Source organism: Rhipicephalus microplus, chromosome 1 (genome assembly GCF_043290135.1).
Source record: "Rhipicephalus microplus isolate Deutch F79 chromosome 1, USDA_Rmic, whole genome shotgun sequence".
NCBI lineage: Eukaryota > Metazoa > Arthropoda > Arachnida > Ixodida > Ixodidae > Rhipicephalus > Rhipicephalus microplus.
The window spans coordinates 148,754,053-148,774,920 of NC_134700.1; the positions used below are offsets into that span (position 1 = coordinate 148,754,053).

The window sequence follows — 20,868 nt, forward strand, 5'->3', positions numbered from 1 at the left end:
CAGCGAAAACTGTTATGAGATTACAACTCAGGTCTAACGCAGCGCCATAGTGGTCCGCCGCTGGTGTTCGTAACCACATCACACGAAATTATAAAAAATACCTAGTACTAATGACGTTGCGGGGCTTGAACCCTGTTCCGCTGGGTGCCAGCCCAGTATGCTACCACAGAGCCACGCCGGTGCTTGGGACTTGCTCGCAAACTTGCCTTGGGCAGCCTTGATGTCGGTAGAGCAATCGCGTTATCACGACTTATTAATCGTTTTAATAATGCAGAAGAACACGCAATTGTCGCTCAATGCGAATAGTGTAACGAGTGGGTCGTGCAATACTCCATGTCCTTACAAAAGCTTTTGTTCAGCTATTAACTCCGGAACATACCCACTTCAGGCATGATTCCTCATCGTCGTCAGCCACTGCAAGAACAATTGGAAGAACATTCCTCGCAATAGTTTATCGGATACCACGATTCTCAGAAGACTGACGAAACATAGCACAGCGAATGCCAGCCTAATGTACCCTAAAATTCTTATTATTAATGCCGTAATGGGCATCAAGCAAGTGTGCTTAGCAGTTACCCAGTGAAGGGTTGGTACATTCAGCCCGATTTTAAATTGGATTTATTCCCTTCGACTACCCGATTTCATACCCGTTTTTGTGGCTGAGTTTCTGGCAGTAGTGCTCACCTTACGCAAGTTAGATACAGCAATTACATCAGCTGTCATAATAACAGATTCCCTATCTCTCTGTGCGGCACTTTCTGTTGGTGCTGATAATCACGTAACAAAGGCGTTCCGTGCACTAGTACCTGCGCATTTGAGAAAAGTACGATTAGTTTGGGTACCTGGACATGAAGGTTTCTTTCTAAATGAAATAGCCGATTCCTTAGCTAAGTCGTCAATCAGCGAACCAATTCTACCGCTCTGTCCATCATCTGATTATGTGACTGCTGCTCAATTCCGCAGACGTAGGCTTATGGAAGTCGTTAAAGGTTCAGCACTAACAAACTCTACAGAATATCGCCATTTATTATATCTCTGGCGAAAAGACTTTTGCCGCACTCGAAAACAAGAAGTAGCTATCACAAGGATGCGTTGCCGGGTACCAAATCTAAATTTCTATAAACACAGGTCTGCTCAGGCACCTTCGCCACTGTGCGCATTCTGTGATGAACTGGAAACAATAGATCATTTCTTTTTGACCTGCACGGGGTTTAACACATTACGAAAAACCCTTTTAGAAATACCTTTACGTGGTATTACTATGGACTTATCTGTGCCTGTCATGTTGTCTTTCGGAGCTTCCATTTCTGGTTTCTCTAATGTGACAGTATGCGCGGCCGTCCGGGAATATATTGAAGAAACTAATAGGTTAACTAATTAACCAGTTTCGTTATCCTAACATGTCCACATAGTTATATGCGTATAGAATCAGATTATTGTTCTATTCTATTAATAAATTTGTTTATGTAAATATTTGTAGGCATTACATTAAGCACCACACTTTCCTAGGCTATCGGTAATCTTTCTGTTATACCTCAATTATTCCAAATCTGAACAGTAATTTTTAACACCACTTGATTCTTGGCCAATCCCCCATAGTGGGTATGCGCCACTAACAATAGGTGGACAACAGCAACAACAGTGTTCAGAAAAAGCTCTGAAAGGCCGCTCTTCTAGCTTTCGCTGTGATTGTGCTGCGCCTTCGGCGCACGCCTGGCGTTTCTTACATGACACGCATGCCACGATTATCATGTTTGGAGGTGTGATTTACTGTAGACGTCTATTCACGTCACGTAATACCAAACTTGGTATAGGTTGAGCTAGCAAAATGGTCGCTAGCGCGCTATGAGCGTAGCATGTAATCATGTTTGACATGGCACGCATATCATAATTATAATATTTAGACGTGTCATTTACATTCGTCGTTCATTCACGTCACGAAATACCAATTTTGGTACATTTGGAACCAGTGAAACAGCCGCGACCACGGGATGAGCGTAGCATGTAATCACGTTTCACATGGCACACATATCTTGATTATCATGTTTGGACGTGTCATTTACTTTTGTCGTCTATTCACATCACGTTATACCAAATTTGGCATATGTAAAGCTCCGCGAGCACATCATAAGTGTGTCATATTCGTGCTCATACGTGACACGCATGTCATGATTATAATGTCTGGACGAATCATTTACCTATGTATTCTGTTCGCGTCACGCAATACCGCATTTGGTATACATGTGCAGCTAGCGAAACAGCTGCGAGCGCATCATGAGCGTAGCATGTAGTAATGTTGTCACATGACACGCTTCTCATGATTACCATGTTTGCACCAGTCCGTCAGTTTGCACTACCTTTGTCATTGATTCATGTCCCATATTACCAAACTTGGTATAGGTAAAGCTAGCGAAATGGCCACGAACGCATCATGAGCGTGGCTTGTAGTCATTTTCTTACATGACACGCATATCATGATTTTCATGTTAGGGTATGTCGCTTGTGTTTGCCATGCAGTCATGTCATACCATACCAGTTTTGGTATCAATAACATTATCGAAACGGCCAGGAGAGCTAAAAGTCATAGGCGGATAGATAGATAGATAGATAGATAGATAGATAGATAGATAGATAGATAGATAGATAGATAGATAGATAGATAGATAGATAGATAGATAGATAGATAGATAGATAGATAGATAGATAGATAGATAGATAGATAGACAGACAGACAGACAGACAGACAGACAGACAGACAGATAGATAGATAGATAGATAGATAGATAGATAGATAGATAGATAGATAGATAGATAGATAGATAGATAGATAGATAGATAGATAGATAGATAGATAGATAGATAGATAGATAGATAGATAGATAGATAGATAGATAGATAGATAGATAGATAGATAGATAGATAGATAGATAGATAGATAGATAGATAGATAGATAGATAGATAGATAGATAGATAGATAGATAGATAGACAGACAGACAGACAGACAGACAGACAGACAGACAGACAGACAGACAGACAGACAGACAGACAGACAGACAGACAGACAGACAGACAGATAGATAGATAGATAGATAGATAGATAGATAGATAGATAGATAGATAGATAGATAGATAGATAGATAGATAGATAGATAGATAGATAGATAGATAGATAGATAGATAGATAGATTCTGCCAATATTACTTGACCCGGTAGTCTCACATACCCGCCCCCGAGTGTGTGCCACTGTTTTTTTTTTGTTTTTTGTTTTGGAAAGGGTTTGATGACGGACGCGACAAGATTGTGATATTATTCATGTCATGACTAGTGAGTCGTATTCGTCAAGCCATCTTAACCACCAGTACTAATATTGGAGTACCCCAAGCTAAGGGGGCGATCATGAGAGCACCCAGACGTAGGCGGGCGCATGGACGTGACGTGATGGACGGATGGATGGGCGGACGAGCGGGTGGGTGGATGGATGGATGGATGGATGGATATGCTTAAATTCACCGAAGTTCGCTAAGAAATGCTTCGCATTTAACAGTGCGTAACGGTTTTGAGTATTCGGTTCTTTACTATGGGACTCGATGGTTGAAAGTGGGGCGGGGGGGGGGGGGTAGAGAAAGTGGGTAACGATTTAGAGTACTTGGTACTCTACTATGGGAGAGCTTAGAGCCGTCCCTTGGAGGTTAGGCCGTCCAAAATCAGGAAAGCCGGGGTCGGCAGGCTACACGTATAACTACAAAAATGATGAAATTATACGTGGGCAGTTTGCGTTCATTCACGAATCGCAACCTCCTTAGTTGATCTGGTTAATGGCTTTTAATTTTATACTTGTTAATCTTTTGTTTTGTCATACGATTTGATTAATGGGTGTTTTAATGTTGGTTTTTTTAAGGTGTCGTTGCCTTTTATATTGTTTGTGTTGGTTACAACACTTTGATGTTTTTCACAAATGTTTTGGTTTGCTCACATGGACCTGCGCTACATCGGCTGCAGACGCCGGGCGGCGGTTTACTTGCGGTCATTGTGCAGTCTTCGGGGGCCCTGAAATGAAGAATTATGACATTGTGCGAACTCCGCAACCTTACTTGCAGTGGTCATTACACGTTAGTTTTCAACGGCCGTGCACAGACGTTAGTTGCCCAAGCTACATTATCTATGGAGAAGGCGCACTGAGCCCGATTACGCCATTGCGCTGTACTCTTCAAGGCGAAGCTATACAGCGTGTCTCTGAATGTGTCGCTCAAGCTCAAATTGTGAGCTTTGATATTAAGGGCACGGTTTCGATAGCTATAGACGGTTTCACCAGAGCCTGCCTGTCTTTATCAACATTGTGCGTTCACCAGAAAAACACCCCTGGAAACTTCCAGCTTCGCTTGTTTTTGCGTGGTTTTAGCGTTTGTTGCTGGCCGTGGCTGCTTGTGTTTCAATGTTTTGTACGGGTAAAATTATTTGGATGAAGCGCTGGCAACTCGAGCACAGCTGTGTCAAGCCATTATGCAGTCTACATGCCTGATATAATTTTATATGCTAGTGAAAACGTTCTGCTTTCCGACCGATGACGATAGAAAGAGCGCCTGCATTGTAGCGATCACGAGAGAAAACTGAATTCCCACTAAGAGCGCGTAGGTTTGTTCGGCACTTCATCAAAGGCAATACAAAGCTCAGCGCAGACTGATGGCACAGAGGCGATACTCAGACGTTACACTAGTCCGGAAGTCCTGTTACTGGGAACACGTAATGCAGTCACTGTCGTGTTCCGACCCGTGGCAAATAAGTGTACTGACACCTGAAATGGGCAGCAACAAGGGAAAGCTAACACTGAAAATTGATCGCAAAGGTGTTTATTTTATAGTTCCAGCTATATCAATTATGTGCACTGTTCGAAACAACACGGGGCGCACAACAACATAAATCGGCGCAAAGTGTACGTCGTGTTGTGCGCGTTTCGTTGACGTTGCGTTTTATATATTTAGGGGCGAAGCTCCTTAAATTGGCACCCGTTCGTCCCTCGTCGTAGTACGTAACATGTCTTACGCTTTGACCTGCAAGGTGGTGCCGGTGGCAGATTTCTCCTGTGCGTTGCTGAACAATAAAAAAATCGATGTGTGCGTGTTAAGTGAAAGCGGAATTCTCCTGTCTATCATTCCCCATTAGCAGCAATCGGCATGTACGTTGAGCACTATCCGACAAGAAAGGGTTACTAGGTTATACTCACTGGTCGTAACCTCATTGATTTTAGAAAGGTTTAGTGAGCGTTGGGCCACAGTACCATGAATACAGTGAACTAGTATGTACCATGAACTCGAGGTGGTTAAAGGTCGGAAGTAGACACGAAGCGCAAGCCGTAAGAAAGTGTCCGTGTGCCACCTCTCGTTTAGTCCTTGGAATGTACGCTAGATGGCGGTGCTTCTATATGCGATATCAAAGGACATTCAGGAGTTAGGAAGAGAGTGCGAGATAATTATACTAGGAGACATGAATGCGCACAAAGATATAGATGGGTATACCGACCCGACAGGAAAAATGATCATGGATATGTGTGAAAGGCTTCATTTGATCATTTGCAACAGTACCGAGAAGTGTGAAGGGCAAATGACATGGGAGGTAGGAAGGTTTCAGTCGACGATAAATAATGCACTGATGTCACATAGGATGTATGATAAGCTCAGGGGAATGCACATAGATGAAGGTGGCTCCAGAAGTCTGGGTAGCGATCACAAACGTATCAAGCTAAGTTTTTGGAAGAGCAGTGAAAGTGGGAAGGAGACAAGATGAGCAACTACAGGAAAATTTTTACCTGGAAAGGCATATTAAAATAGACACTAAACAAATTGAGAAAGCAATCACGGAGGATAATAAGACAGTGTGGGCATACACGAATCTAGTTAGACTCTTTGAGCTAGAGCTCGCTAAGACACGTGACAAGTCACCCCGGAAAAGAAGACACAAACCCAAAAGTTGGTGGGATGAGGAAGTTAAGAGAGCCATAGTAAAACGTAAGGAAGCATCTAGGAAACACAGATATGCTAAGCAGCGGGGTGAACCGACAGATGATGTTGAAAGAAAATGGGCAACCTTTCTAAGCTGTAGAAGGGATGCATCCCTTCTGATCAATGAAAAGATTAGAAGGAAGGGAGCTCAGTGGCTGGCAGAAGTACATAAAAAAGATAGAAAGGCAGCTGCGAAATTGCGGAACCATTTAAACTCCCTAAGAAATGAGGCGAGCCTAGAGCAGAGTTTTATAACTACAGCCCAAGGTGCTAGGCTAGAAGGGGACGAAGCTATTGAATATATAAGAACAAGGGTGACAGAAAAATTTCAACAAAGAAATACTTTATGCACCACAATAGACAAGGACGAATCAAGTGGTGCAATGGCTCCATTTTCACAACAAGAGTGGGAAAGGGCTGAAAAAAGGGTTCCTAGTAGTACATCGACAGGCCCAGATGGCATTCCAATTAGGCTGATAAAGACATTAGGTCCGAAGTTTAAGCAGGCTTTGAGAGAGGCAGTGAGCACAATAATAATCGATGGTGAAGTTCCCGATGGATGGAAACGTAGCAGGATGAGCATGATCTATAAAGGCAAGGGGGACAAAGCTGACATAAACAACTACCGTCCTATAACAGTGACATCACTGGTCTACAGGCTGGCGATGCAGATTATAAAGGAAAGACTGCAGGCGTGGATAGAGGATGAGGAGGTGCTGGGGGAACTGCAGAATGGGTTTCGGAAACACAGGAGGTTGGAAGACAATCTGTTCTCACTGACGCAGTGCATCGAAATAACAGAAAAGGAACACAGGCCCCTGTGGCTAGCATTTTTGGATATCAAGGGAGCGTATGATAGCGTGGTTCAAGAGGAATTGTGGGGAACACTGGACACACTAGGCGTGGAACATGTAGTCACTAATCTTTTAAAGGGTATCTATAAAGGTAACAAGGTAGTTATAAAGTGGGAAAAACAGGTATCCAAGCCTGCAGAGGTGAAACGGGGGCTTAGGCAGGGGTGCCCCCTGTCACCCTTATTATTCATGATGTACCTACAAGGATTAGAGGCAAAATTAGAGGGAAGTGGACTGGGCTGCAACCTCTCTTTAGTCAAACAAGGAAAACTTATTGATCAGGCACTACCAGCATTAATGTACGCAGATGATATAGTGCTAATGGCCAACAACAAAGAAGATTTGCAGAGATTGATGGACATCTGCGGTAATGAGGGAGATAGGTTAGATTTTGGACTCAGTAAGGAAAAATCAGCAGTCATGATTTTCAATGACAACGAATGTAGGGAGCTTAGAAAACAGGAGGTCACGCTAGAGATAACAGATAAATACAAATATCTGGGCGTATGGATAAGCAATGGGACCGAGTACCTGAGGGAACACGAAGTACACGTGACGACTGAAGTTAACAGGAATGCAGCAATCATGAAAAATAGGGCACTGTGGAATTACAATAGGTATGATGTTGTGAGAAGAATATGGAAAGGGGTCATGATTCCTGGGCTGACGTTCGGCAATGCGGTCTTGTGCATGAGATCAGAAGTTCAAGCAAGATTAGAAATTAAGCAACGTGGAATAGGTATGCTTGCTTTAGGAGCTCACGGGAATACACCAAATCAGGAGTACAAGGTGATATGGGATGGACATCATTTGAGGGCAGGGAAGCTAGCAGCAAGATAAAAGAAGCGATTGAGAGAAATGCGGGAAGAGCGTTGAGCTAGGAAGGTTTTCAGCTACTTGTACATGAAGAATGTCGATACAAAATAGAGGAAGCGAACCAGGAAGTTGACTGGTAAATACTTAGAAAACAGCAGGTGGCCAAACCAAAAAGAACTATCGATTAAGAAGAAAGTGAATGAAATGGAGACTGACATGTGGAGATGGGCATGATTAAGAAGTCCGCACTCGAGATCTATCGAACTTTTAAGCAGGAAATTGTCAAGGAAAGGATCTATAATAATACTCGGGGTAGTTCTCTACTGTTTGAGGCCAGGACGGGAGTACTGCGAACCAAAACATATTGGGTCAAATACGAAGGGGTAGACACAGTATGCAGTGCGTGTGGAGAGGGAGAAGAAACTGCCGAACACTTGATAATGTTCTGTAAAGGGCTTCACCCTATAGTTCAGGATGATGGCGCAGAGTTTTTCAAAGCACTGGGGTTTAAGGACCGGGAGGGCAGAATAAACTTTAAGCGGGTAGACTTAACTAGAAGGAGGTTATCTGATTGGTGACTAAAGTCAAGGCACGAGTGAAAATTAAACTCTTCACTGCAAAGTACGAATCCTCGAACTCACTTTTTAAGGAAAAAAATAAATATAGTTTTTGGATCATTAGGTATTACGGCTTGGTGGCGCTAGCCACCGCCCGATCTAAAGGGTACAGCCATATCCATCCATCCATCCATCCATCCATCCATCCATCCATCCAATATATGATGAAAAGATGCGAGATGGTGGTACTTGGATTGTTGACTAGATGGACGAGCGGAAGCACAGACAGATGCATGGATGGACGCACGGATGGCTGCACAGATGGATGGACGCATGGACGGATGCAGGGGCGGATGCATGGATGGGCGTGCGGACGCACGGATGGTCACATAGACGGACGCATGGATGAACGGAAGCAAGAACGAATGGACGGATGGATGCTTCGCCCCACTCTCCATCATTCACCCCGTGGATATGCTGCCGCTTTTTTTAAATTGACGCCGGCGAGTGGGCTGTCATCTGCGCGCGCAAGTGACTCATCGCCTGTCTTTCTGCCACTAATGAACATCGCTGCATTCTCGATAATGTATATTTTGGGTGTAAACATGGCCTGTAAGTTTAGGTAGGTTCAACTTGAATGTTTGATTCATGAATAGCTTAATGCAGGGTCACGCGAGCCATCATAGTTCGCGTGACCCTGCAGCCGCAGTTGACGTCATCACATCAGTACATTTTATAATTTCTCAGTCACAGGAACACTTCGGAGCGCGAGCGATTTCGATCGCCGCTGATCTCTTTGAAAAGTGCCAGGTGTGACACAGGTATGAAATAAGCATTTTATCGTGAGGTTGTGTGCTTAGACGAAAACACAAACATATATGTTCGGCGTTCAACCGGAGGAAGGTTTCCAGTTCTAGTCGAAAAGCTGAAATGAAAAAATTCGCAATGAATCGAGCGACTCCTTTTATGAATGTCGACGTCGTGGGTGTGCTTTGAACATGCGGACAGGGAAAAGACAAGTGTGCGCAGTCAATTCCCGGTCCGAGTCTTCAAAGCGCCTCTACAGCAGGGGAGAGAAGGGCACCTGCTTCGTCTTAGTAGTGTGCGGTAAGGGAATAGTCTACCCGCAGACCTTGCGCCTTTGGATTCAGAGGCTGGTGCTGCTTGCGATATATATATATATATATATATATATATATATATATATATACACTTTTCTTTCTTCTTATTTACATTCCATTGGTTTTAATAACTTCCCCTGTACATTCCTTGGCATTACTGTCTGTTATATCTCATTATTATTGTGTTAAAACACGGAAAAACGAGCCCTTACCCCTTAGATATACACTTCTTTCCCTTTTATATATATATATATATATATATATATATATATATATATATATATATATATATGTATGTATGTATATATCTACCGTTTGTCGCTTATGTTATAACTTCTTGCTCTATATATAGGCTTTAACGTTGATTTCAAATATGTAATTGGTTTTGTATTATATATATATATATATATATATATATATATATATATATAGTCAAGTAGGTCCTCTGTGAGCGGTCACAACGTGGTTTATTTCAACGTTTCGGCATAGAGTCTGGCCTTCATCAAGATATATATTGCAAGGATACCTTCTTGTTAGTCAGGTACAGCAACTTTATGTATACTGTATACATACGATTTTTCTCGTTGACTTTTCCAGTGCTTCTTTTTTTAGTGATAACTGCCGCATTTCGGAAGCCCTTTTATGCCCTAACGATGCCGAATCGAATGAATAGACGCCACGTTATTTACACCATTTATTGGTTTATCTGTAGATACTGCTGATTCCAATTATTGCTTCAGCATTGCAGGCGTTGCTTCCATTGTTGTGTATGCATACGCATAGTGTAACACTGATATTTATACCTGGAAACTGGCCGTTACTGTGGGAATATCAGTTGTCTGAGACACCTCTCTGCGTTTTAACGCCGAACAGTTATCACAGATTCCGGAATAACGCAATGCCACGAAGACGTCAACGGCAACTAGAGTTTCTGGATTTTCTACATTTTAGCGATCGTGCATTGCGTATAAGCTGATGCTCAGACCAATTAGTCTTACTCCTGATGAATTAAGACCTGGTATTGTCAGCAAGGCTAATCACTGATAAGCTACACGTAACTCACGAAACACAAGAAAGTACACGACACAAATGCTATATTCCTTGTTTTATTTGCGCTAACCTTCATGCTTATGTTTCAACTAGCCCAATCCGCTACATGGGCACGCAAGGTACGTCGCTTGGAAAAAGAGACTGCGGCTTGGCCGCATAGCTGTTGTTAGCCGGACCGACGCGCAACTCTGCAACAGCTCTTAGCAACAAAGGGGTTGCGATACGTCGCATAAGCTTGTTCAACCACAATACTTCAGAAATATTAAAAACCCAGTGCAAAAAATGGCAGAAAAAAAAGGAGGAGACAGGACCTCCTTTCTTTCCCGGTCTCCTCCTTTATTTCCTGTCATTTTTTGCGCTGGTTTTTTAATATGTATGTGAACCAAGTCGCCCAAGCCTTAGCAACTTCAAAAATATTGTTGAACACGCGGAAAGACGAAGAAGAGTGTTTTGAATAGGAGCTACTTCTGCTAACTCCGGCGTATTTCAGTGGTAATTTAAGTCTGTTGATCGGTTTTCGCTGCTCCCTTGGAGGGGATAGATGTAGACCACCCCGGGCGCCTGCCGGCACCAGCGGCGTCAGCGGCGGCCGCCTCCAGGAAGCGGATGGAACAAGCGAGTGACAGCGACAGTGAAGATACTCATGCTTACTATCTCAGCAGTGAGGACTTTTTAGATGACGGTTTCCAACCCGTGCTGAGCCGCAAGGCGAAGAGAAGGAACATGAGGACATCCTCATCCTCAACTATTCAAACTGTAAGTGAAGCGCCAAAATCGAACACTTATACCATCCTGTTTCTGCCTGCACTTCCTACGGTCAGCATGAAACGCCTTAACAGACAGTCTGTGTCGAGGTCTCTGGAAACGCTCGTGCCAAATGAGATAACGGACATAAGAGTGAACGCCAGAAAGAATATACTGGCTGTTGACGTTTTGCACGCAAGTGCGTTGGGCGTTCTGCGCAGTGCAACTGACTTGGATGGCAACCAGGTGCGCTCTCATGTTCCCTTGGGATGTGATGTAGTAACCGGCGTGATCTACGACATAGATGTGGCTATATCCAATAATGACTTACAATTTCTTGTCAAGTCAACAACTGATACTCCAATTGTTGAAGTCACCCGGCTAGGCAAGTCTCGCTGTGTGAAGATTGCGTTTAAGAGGACATCACTCCCCTCTCATGTGAAGGTGGGGTACTTCAGACATGCTGTGCGGCCTTTCGTTCCAAAGCCTCTCCAGTGCCGTAAATGCATGAAACTTGGACATGTGAGCAGCGTCTGCGAGAATTCGGTGGTATGCCACTGCTGCGCCGAGCCTCATGCAGCGGATAAGTGCGTCGCAACTGTCGAGAAATGCTCTAATTGCAATGGATCTCATGAAAACACATCGAAGGACTGCCCGCGGATTCAGAAGGAAATGGCCGTCTTGAAGGAGATGGTGCGTGATCACTCATCTCATCGAGAAGCCGCAGCTAAAGTCAGAAGGCGTCGTTCACGTCGACGTCGGTCTTCAAGGACGCCCGCTACCTCCTCGACACGTTTGCGAGATCCCTCATCAGTACCACCTCCTTTACCTCCAAGACCACGTGCTGTGGGAAAGGCTATAAAGGACAAAGCCAGTGGGCATACCCTAACTGCGACAGAGTGGCCTGCACTTCAAAGGGAAGCAGCATCAAGCGAACCGAAGGAGTTTCATGACGGCCAGTCCGCGATCCCGGTTCGAGATCTTTCCAACCAAGTCAGGGAAGTGACTGCAATCGTGCAATCATTATTTGCCTCGATTCGCACGCTACTGAGCAGCATATAATCTCCGTCTGCTAAGAGTGCACTGTAAATACTGGACGCACTGAATCCAGTTCTTGCTAACGTCGTATAAGCTCAATGGCTCAACAAAATCTCATCTTCCGCACTGAAGTTAAAAGTGCGTCCATTTTTCAGTGGAATTCCAGAGGCGTGAAGCCCCGTATCTCGGACTTTCGCCAATTTGTTCGGGCCAATCAATTCCCTATAGTTGTCATATGTGAACCAAACGTATCAACGCCTTATAGATTGTCCGGTTATGAAGCTTTTTGTTCAGTCGCTTGCGAAGAACGAAGCAAAGTAATTGTTTACATTCGCATGGACATATCTTTCGCACCCAATAAGTTCAAATGACGACAATCAGTACGTGTGTTTTCGTGTAGAGAAGAATTCAGTTTTGTTCACGCTTATTGGTGGATATATAACTCCGTCATCGCGATTTGACTGCGACAGATTAAAAGACATCCTAATGAGGACCGATGGGCCTTGGATCATCACCGGTGACTTCAACGCTCATCACATGCTTTGGGGGAGCACTAGGATGAATGCCAGGGGCCGGAACAATGTTACATTCGCTTCCGACTATGACGTTTCCATCATGAACGATGGTACCCCAACATATCTGCGGGGTCTCACGTATGGCATTTGCCTTGACCTGACATTGATGTCATGGTGCTTCTCTCACAAAGTTAAATGGTTTTGCAATATTGAAACTTATGGGAGTGATCACATACCCACCTACGTGAAGATCGATGGTATCATAAAACATTTCTCTTCCGGTGTTGCAATTGGCACTGACTGGTCGATGTTTACATCGCGTGTTGAGGACGCTTGCCAAGAAGGCCTTGCCTGCAGCCTGGAAAATACCATAGCGGAAGCTATGCAAGCGCACAAATGTAAACTACCATTTTCGTCTAAAATAACACAGTTTGATATCAAACTGGAAAGATTACAAGCTATACGAAGGCGTGCTGAACGACGATACAGACGCACAAGACCAATTTACGATCTGAGGGAAGCAAGACGGCTTCAGAAAAAGATTCAACGATGCATGTACAAGCTGGCGAGTGAACGCTGGAAAGCATTCTGCGAATCTCTAGACCCTCATAAACCGCTGTCTTATATCTGGAGAACAGTTCGTGGTCTTCGCTCCTCTCCGCAACAACGGCACCCTTTTCAAGCTTTGGCACTCCATCATGGAAAAACAGAACTCGAGGTGGTGGAAGAATTTTGCACGAGAGTTGCCGGGAATATTAAGAATGAGAGCATCGACGCTGTGATCGTTCCTGAGACGCGATTACCAGAAATGGACATTCCATTCACCATGGAAGAACTGGAAGGTGCGCTAGTCGCTTCTAAGCGCATGTCATCGCCAGGTCCTGATGGTATTACTTATAGTGCGTTGGGACACCTTGGAGAAAAAGCCAGAAATGAACTTCTAACATGCTTCAACAATTACCTCTTGGCTTAGCAGCAGTGTTCCCCGAGAATGAAAAATAAGTCTATTAATACCCCTTTTGAAATCGGGAAAATCACCATTGCACTTGACAGCGTATCGCCCTATTGCCCTCGCAAGCTGCCTCAGAAAAGTAATGGAAAGAATGGTTCTATTTCGTGTCGAGTGTTACATGGAACGATACACCAAATACCCTTCTTGCATGGCAAGCTTTCGTCGGGGCCGCTCCTCCTTTCGTCGGGGCCGCTCCTTATTGACGTTTGTTCAGCAAGAAAAAAGTCGCAAGCGCATACCAGTGGCACTCTTTCTTGACGTGATGGGTGCATATGATAATGTAGCTCACGATGCCATCCTCACTTCTCTCGCAGCAATGGGCATTGGTGGACGAATGTTTCAATGGATAAAAGATTATATAACTGGCAGGCGTTTCTTTGTGCAAACAGATGAGGGTACAACTGCTGAACATTACACCTACTGCGGAGTACCTCAGGGAGGTATTTTAAGCCCCACATTGTTCAATGTTGCCCTCATTGGTCTGGTGAAGGTTCTGCCAAAGTCGGTGTGCCTATCCATATACGCCGATGATATTTGCCTCTGGAGTACTGCAGTTACTTGCCCTCAGGTGCGTGCACGAATACAGTGGGCAGCAACCCTGACAACAGCCTACCTTCAGAAACAAGGCCTAACTATATCAACTGTGAAGTTCGCGTTGATGGCGTTTACACGCAAACCAATGACGCCATACCCTGTTTACATCAATGGGCAGAGTGTCAAATATGCACGGACGCATCGTTTCCTGGGCACAATAATCGACAGAAGTCTTTCGTGGAGCCCGCACTGTGCCTTTTTGAAGAAGAAACTGCTATCTATTGTGCATATAATGAAATTCATGTGCAGGAAAGCATGGGGAACTTCTCTGGCCTCCATGCTACAGCTGTACAGGGCTCTATTTCTGGGTATATTCCGCTACAGCTTGCCGGTACTGACTAACACTTGCAAATCTAATACTCATTCGTTGGAGAGTTTGCAGGGTCAGGCACTGCGTATCTGCCTATGGCTGCCCCGATGCGCTTCTACTTATGCCACAATCATACTTGCCAAAGACCATCCGGTCAGGACATATAGAGTTGTGGATTGCCTCAGAGCGCACATTCGACATGCTAGCCGTGTCCCCGACCCCCACTTGGCCCTTCTACTCTCCGGAAGACCACGTGCTATGTTTTCAGACGTCATTGCCAAGCACCTAAACAGCATTCCGTCAGGATATACGCCAGCTACGAGAATAGCATGTCCTTTGTGGTGCCTCGACCAGCCGCAAGTACGTCTAGAGATTCCGGGTATCAAAAAGAAAAGCAATCACTCCAGAGTAGCATTGAAGCAAGCAACACTGCTATTATTACATGAGTTGTACTTGGACCGAACGCAGATACACACTGATGGGTCCGTCTCGTCCAGCCGCTCATCAGGTGCCGCTGTAATTCCGGTGGCAGCAATAACAATCAAATTTAAGTTGTCACATATGACTACATCTACGGCATCAGAGCTTGCTGCTATAAGGGCTGCTTTACAATATCTCGTTCAAGAATGTCCACGAAAATGGGTCATATTCTGTGATTCAAACGCAGCGCTTCAGTGTTTTCAGTCTTCCATGCGTAGGAGGAGTCATGAACCATTGGTACAAGAAATAAGACATTGCCATCATTAGGCTCTAGCACGAGGGCATGATATTATATATCAATGGCTGCCTGGACATATTGTTATTACCGGAAATCAATTAGCCGATGATGCAGCCCGCTCAGCCCATGAAGGAACCCGTGTAGTCCCGATTCCTCTATCAAGGAATGATGCAGCAAGACAACTTTACCTGCTGGCTCGAGATCTTACACGCACGTTCTGGTCGTCTACCAACTTCCAAAGGTGCCAATTTTATGAACTGGATCCTTCGATCAAGATAAAGCTACCATCACAACTTTCCCGCTCCGATGCGACACTGTTAAGCCGCCTTTGCTTGGGTGCCGCCTTTGGGGATGGAGCCCTGCTGCTGTGCCTTGCTGCTTTGGAGCAGAGGTGATTGAACTATGGAGACATCCCAGTGATCGCAGCCCCAGGGTTGGCCCCCATTTTTGTGCACCTTGGCGAGCGCACATGCGTGGCTGCATGGCTGCATGGCTGCCTGCTGTTGAAACATGTTTGTCTGTGTGCCTTGGCGTTTTAACAAATGCAGCCAGAGCTGCAGGCACTAAGATTACTCATACAAATCTGTTGTTCATCATGTTAAGATGGGAACTGAAGGGGCCCGAGGTGGGTGTTGTTTCACTTATTGTAAATAATGTTGACGTTTCTAATGGGAGGAGGGTTAATCAGTTTATTCTTTTAACTTCATGTAGATACATTCATGTGTACATGATTCCTCCAAAACATTGTCGTTCAATTAAAAAAAACGTTGGCCTGTACAGTCAACTGGTGCCGTCTCAAGGGTGCCCAACAGTATCAGTGTTGCAGGTGTGCAAGGCCGATATGATTTATTGCATTCACAAAGGGGTCCTTTCGCATTGGTATGGCAGACAGTTCTACATGCGACTACTGCGGAGCTGAAGAGACCATTGAACACGTCCTGTGCAGCTGCGCTTGCTACGACATACAGCGATGCCAGCTCCGGAAGGTTTTGAATCAACTTGACCTCGGACCATTTTGTGTGCAAAAGATTCTACGACCTCGGGCATCTGCCTCAGTTGCGCAGAAAGCGAATAAAGCACTGCTACTTTACTTAAAGTCAACAAACCTGAGCGACCGCCTGTAGACTGTGTGTGCTCCCCGAGTGGGCTCGTGATTGTGTGTACCTTCTCATCTCTCTGCAACCTCTTTTCTCCCCTTCATCCCTTCCCCAGTGCAGGGTAGCAAACCGGATGTGCGTCTGGTTAACTTCCCTGCCTTTCCTTGCATCTTTATCTCTTTCTCTCTCTGTTGTTGGACACGCAATTAACAGAAGAAATTTTCAATTTTAGCTTTGGCCAGTTCTTTTATTTATAGATACACATAAATAAAACATTTAAATTTCAAGACAAAGCAACTCCTCCAACATACCTCGGTGTACCATTGCATGCGTAAAGATTCAGTGCGCATTACTGGAAAGAACGCGTCCCTAAGCTAGAACGACAGGCCCAGACATTTGTTCCCTATCGACTTTCAATATTTGGGAGAGCTGAAGCTTGCAATACTTTCTTAGCGACAAAGCTTTACTATGTATTGCAACTTATTCATTGCGCAAGATTCTATATACAACGCTTTTATCGGATTTTCGCTACTTTCATATGGTCTTCTACTTTTGAGCCCATGCGTCGTGATAATATAATCAAGCCAGTTAGTGAGGGTGGGTTAGGACTAAAACACCTTTATGTATGGCAAATAGTGTCCCTATTCTTCTTTTTTCGAGACAATTCCCATTCTGTAATCCGTTCCTTTTTGCAGGTTACACTTGTTGATTGCTTACCAGATTTAATTGTTTCATTCAACTTCTCCGAACGCCCATGCTTGTGGGGATTCATGCAGGAAGTTTACCTCGCGGTTCAGTTCCTTAAAGCTCGCTTTTCTGTAGAATACCTGTATACAGTATCGCGCAAGGTGCTGTATAAGCACCTACTGAGTACACTCTTCCCACCTCCATTGTACTGTTCACTGTACTCCAATCTTCCAGATCACGATGTGTTGAAGCGAGTGTGCAAAATGTACATTCCACCGAATTGAAAAACATTCTTCTATAAACTCCACTCTGAAACATTGGCGGTAAACACAAGTTTAGAAAGAAAAGGTATTTTCATTCCGTCTGTTAACTGCCGTCTATGTGATGTGCCGGAAACGATTGAACATTGCTTTGTTAGCTGCAAAGATGCCATACTATTTTTGGATGTCCTTCAGCGAACACTGAAAAAACGTTTCGTCATTAATTCTCACACAATACGTTATCTTCTACCAGCAACGCTTGATGAAGTACCATATGATATGTTTTTCCTCATGGGTTTGCACAGCTTGTGGAAGACACGAATGCAAGACCGCAATGCAGAGCCCACTACCTCTTCAAACTCACACTTCATTCAAATGACTATCCACCTAAAAAAACATTTACGACGAGCTAGACTTTAGGCCAGACTGGTACTCTGTCTTAGAGCACTGTTTGACCTCACGCCTTTTTAGATGCGGAGCATCTTATACTCGCGCCTTGTAGTGCGCCGTCCGCGCCGTCCGCGCCGTCCGCACCGCTTCTCGAACATTCGACAGCTGACGCGCGCGCATGCGCCGTCGCGCCGTCGCCCACTCTTCCACCATCTGTGCATCCCTTCCTCCTCTACACACCGCGCGCGCTTCACTCCTCCACCATCTGTGCACCCTTCCTCCTCTACACACCGCGTTCGACATCTACAATTCTCCTGATTCTCCAGTGGACGCGCATGTGGCGTCGCGCTTCGAGAACATTCAACAGCTGACAGTGCATGCGCCGTCGTGCTGTATATATACTCAAGGTCGGCGCTCGCTCGCTCAGTTGCCGCTCGTCGGTTGGTTTGTACGGCGCGTCGACGTCCAAGGTCGCGGTGAAATGAATTCTAACGAATCCACAAACACAATGATCGACGTCCCTTCGACCAGCGCCGCCCTTTCGCATACGTGTGTACGTGTTCACTCATTTAACACCCCCTCCTACAACCACGTTAACCAATTTAGCCATCCACCCAAGTAAGTCGCAATTTAACACCCCATTTCACAACCACGTTAACCAATTTAGCCATCGACCCAAGTAAGTCGCACTTTAACACCCCGTTAACCAATAATATGGTCCGCATCCTCCTCAGTGTTCCCCCGAGGGAAGCTGCGGGCAATTTTTTTGTTTGTATAACACGATCTGAAGAACTCTCCATGTGAGGAACTCGCGCTGTGTTAGCCATTTAGTGTTTATGAGTAACGCTTGAGTGCTTACTTTCGCGATCTGATTGTACTTTTGTACGCTTGATTTTGTCTTTATTGCGCAAGTACTTTATTAATTACCATGTAAAAAAACTGAACAAATGTAATCATTGAGTTTGCCTGATGTTTTCAGACATCACACATCCGTGCCGAAATAGCTCAGTTGGGAGAGCGTTAGACTGAAGATCTAAAGGTCCCTGGTTCGATCCTGGGTTTCGGCATTGTACTTTTTTTTAATTTTTTTTGTTCTGTCATCAGCGTCAGTTTAACACACACCGACGAAGGCAATACTTAGGACCAAAAGATTGTGGCCCCCGTTTTATCCCGTGTGCTGACCCTATGTATCTTACACCGTCTAGCCTTCATCTTGTTTTGACAACTTCTTCCTCCAACGTGAGGCTGCACTATAACGGCAATAACTTTCGCAGAACCTGCACGGTGGTGCATTCGCAGTGTGCAGGGCGGAGGGGGTCGTCGAGCGTGGGCACTATTTATTTTTCTGCTGTGGCATGACAAGAAATGTTAGTGAAGGATTTTTAGCGTGAGAAGTTAGCTCCTGATGTCTGTTTCACACAAATGTGCGGCACAGCAACTATATATATATATATATATATATATATATATATATATATATATATATATATATATATATATATATATATATATATATATATATATATATATATATATATATATATATATATATATATATATATATATACATATATATATATATATATATATATATATATAGGATATGGCACAACGGGAGCCTTGTCAACAAGGATAAATATATTTATTTCCCAACAGTTTCGGGAGGGGACCTCCCTTCATCAGGGGATGAGTTATACTGACATGAACTTCCTTGCTGCCGCGTCCCTCTCGCCTTGAAAGACGTTCGCGAGAGTGAGAGGGAACTGGAAGAAGGAAAAAAAAGGTGAGAGGGACACGGCAGCAAGGAAGTTCATGTCAGTATAACTCATCCCCTGATGAAGGGAGGTCCCCTCCCGAAACTGTTGGGAAATAAATATATTTATCCTTTTTGACAACGCTCCCGTTGTGCCATATCCCATACCTTCACGAAGACTAATATATATATATATATATTTATATATATATAAATTGTGAAGAAGAAAACGCATCGTTGGCAAGTAACATCGCCACCGCTTGGGTACTGGGTGCTGGGCTTCTCTCGCTCGGCTCGTGCTGATCATCGCCGGCATCTGCTTGACCGTTGCTCTTTCCCGATCTTGTTTCATCGTAGGACCACCATCACAATAGTCGCCAACAATAAACCCTTTTTTCAATATATATATATATATATATATATATATATATATATATATATATTATTTGATCCCGCAACCATCGGTTTGGCAGTCAAGTACCATGCACTCAACCACAAAGGCGGTTGATCGCGTAACTTTCGTCCTTACTGTTACTATTTCACGTCAGTGTATACCTTCAAAGCACTGCGAAAGACAATATTGGTGTGATTTCACATCACACGTACATTGGGGTCATCGTGTTGAATCGATTATGTTTATTTAGAGCCCAAGTGGCCACTCAAAAGGACAGTTTCATCTTGTATGGCTAAACAACGCTGCAGATGCAGAATACTGAAATATCCATACACGCACACAGTAAAAAAATTTACACCCAAAAGGGTGTAAAAAGGGTGCTTTTACGAGAAAGCACCCTTTGCAACACCCTTTAACACCCATAAATGGTCGATTGAAAAAAAGCACCCATTTGTTTGGGTGCTTGCCTCGATAGACCCTAAAATAGGCTCTAAGGGTGCTTTTGTGTCTGAGAAGGGTGTAGGTGACGATTCATCAGATGGAATATGCAGCATAAGAAGAACACATAAATATAATATTTGGGATTTTACGTCTCAAAAACCTCGATATTATTATAAGGGTCGTCGTAGTGGAAAGCTCTAGAGATTTTGTCCATTTGGTGTTCTTTAAAGGGCGCTGATATCGCACAGTGCACAGGCTTCTACCTTTTCGCCTCCATCTGAATTCGACTGCCACGGCCGGCATCGAACCCGCGACCTTCGGATTGGCAGCCGAGCAGCGTAGCAACTGCACGAATATGTGGATCTTGCGTTAAATGACGGCCTAGACTTAGAATGTGTAAAGGTGCTCTCCGAATACAGCAAAATGCCAGCAGAAGCAAATCGCGTTTCATCTATAATGGCAATTAACTGCAATCCACGTTACGAAAGCTCACCTTAGCGTTGGTTATAAGCTACATGT

The 20,868-nt window shown here is 44.3% G+C and overlaps 1 non-coding gene across 1 annotated transcript; it reads left to right on the forward strand.

Annotated features, from left to right (window-relative positions):
- The first annotated feature begins 18,755 nt into the window (after nt 1–18,755).
- On the forward strand, nt 18,756–18,828 carry TRNAF-GAA (transfer RNA phenylalanine (anticodon GAA)). The gene has a single exon. It is a non-coding gene; the product is annotated as a tRNA-Phe (tRNA).
- Nucleotides 18,829–20,868: the final 2,040 nt, after the last annotated feature.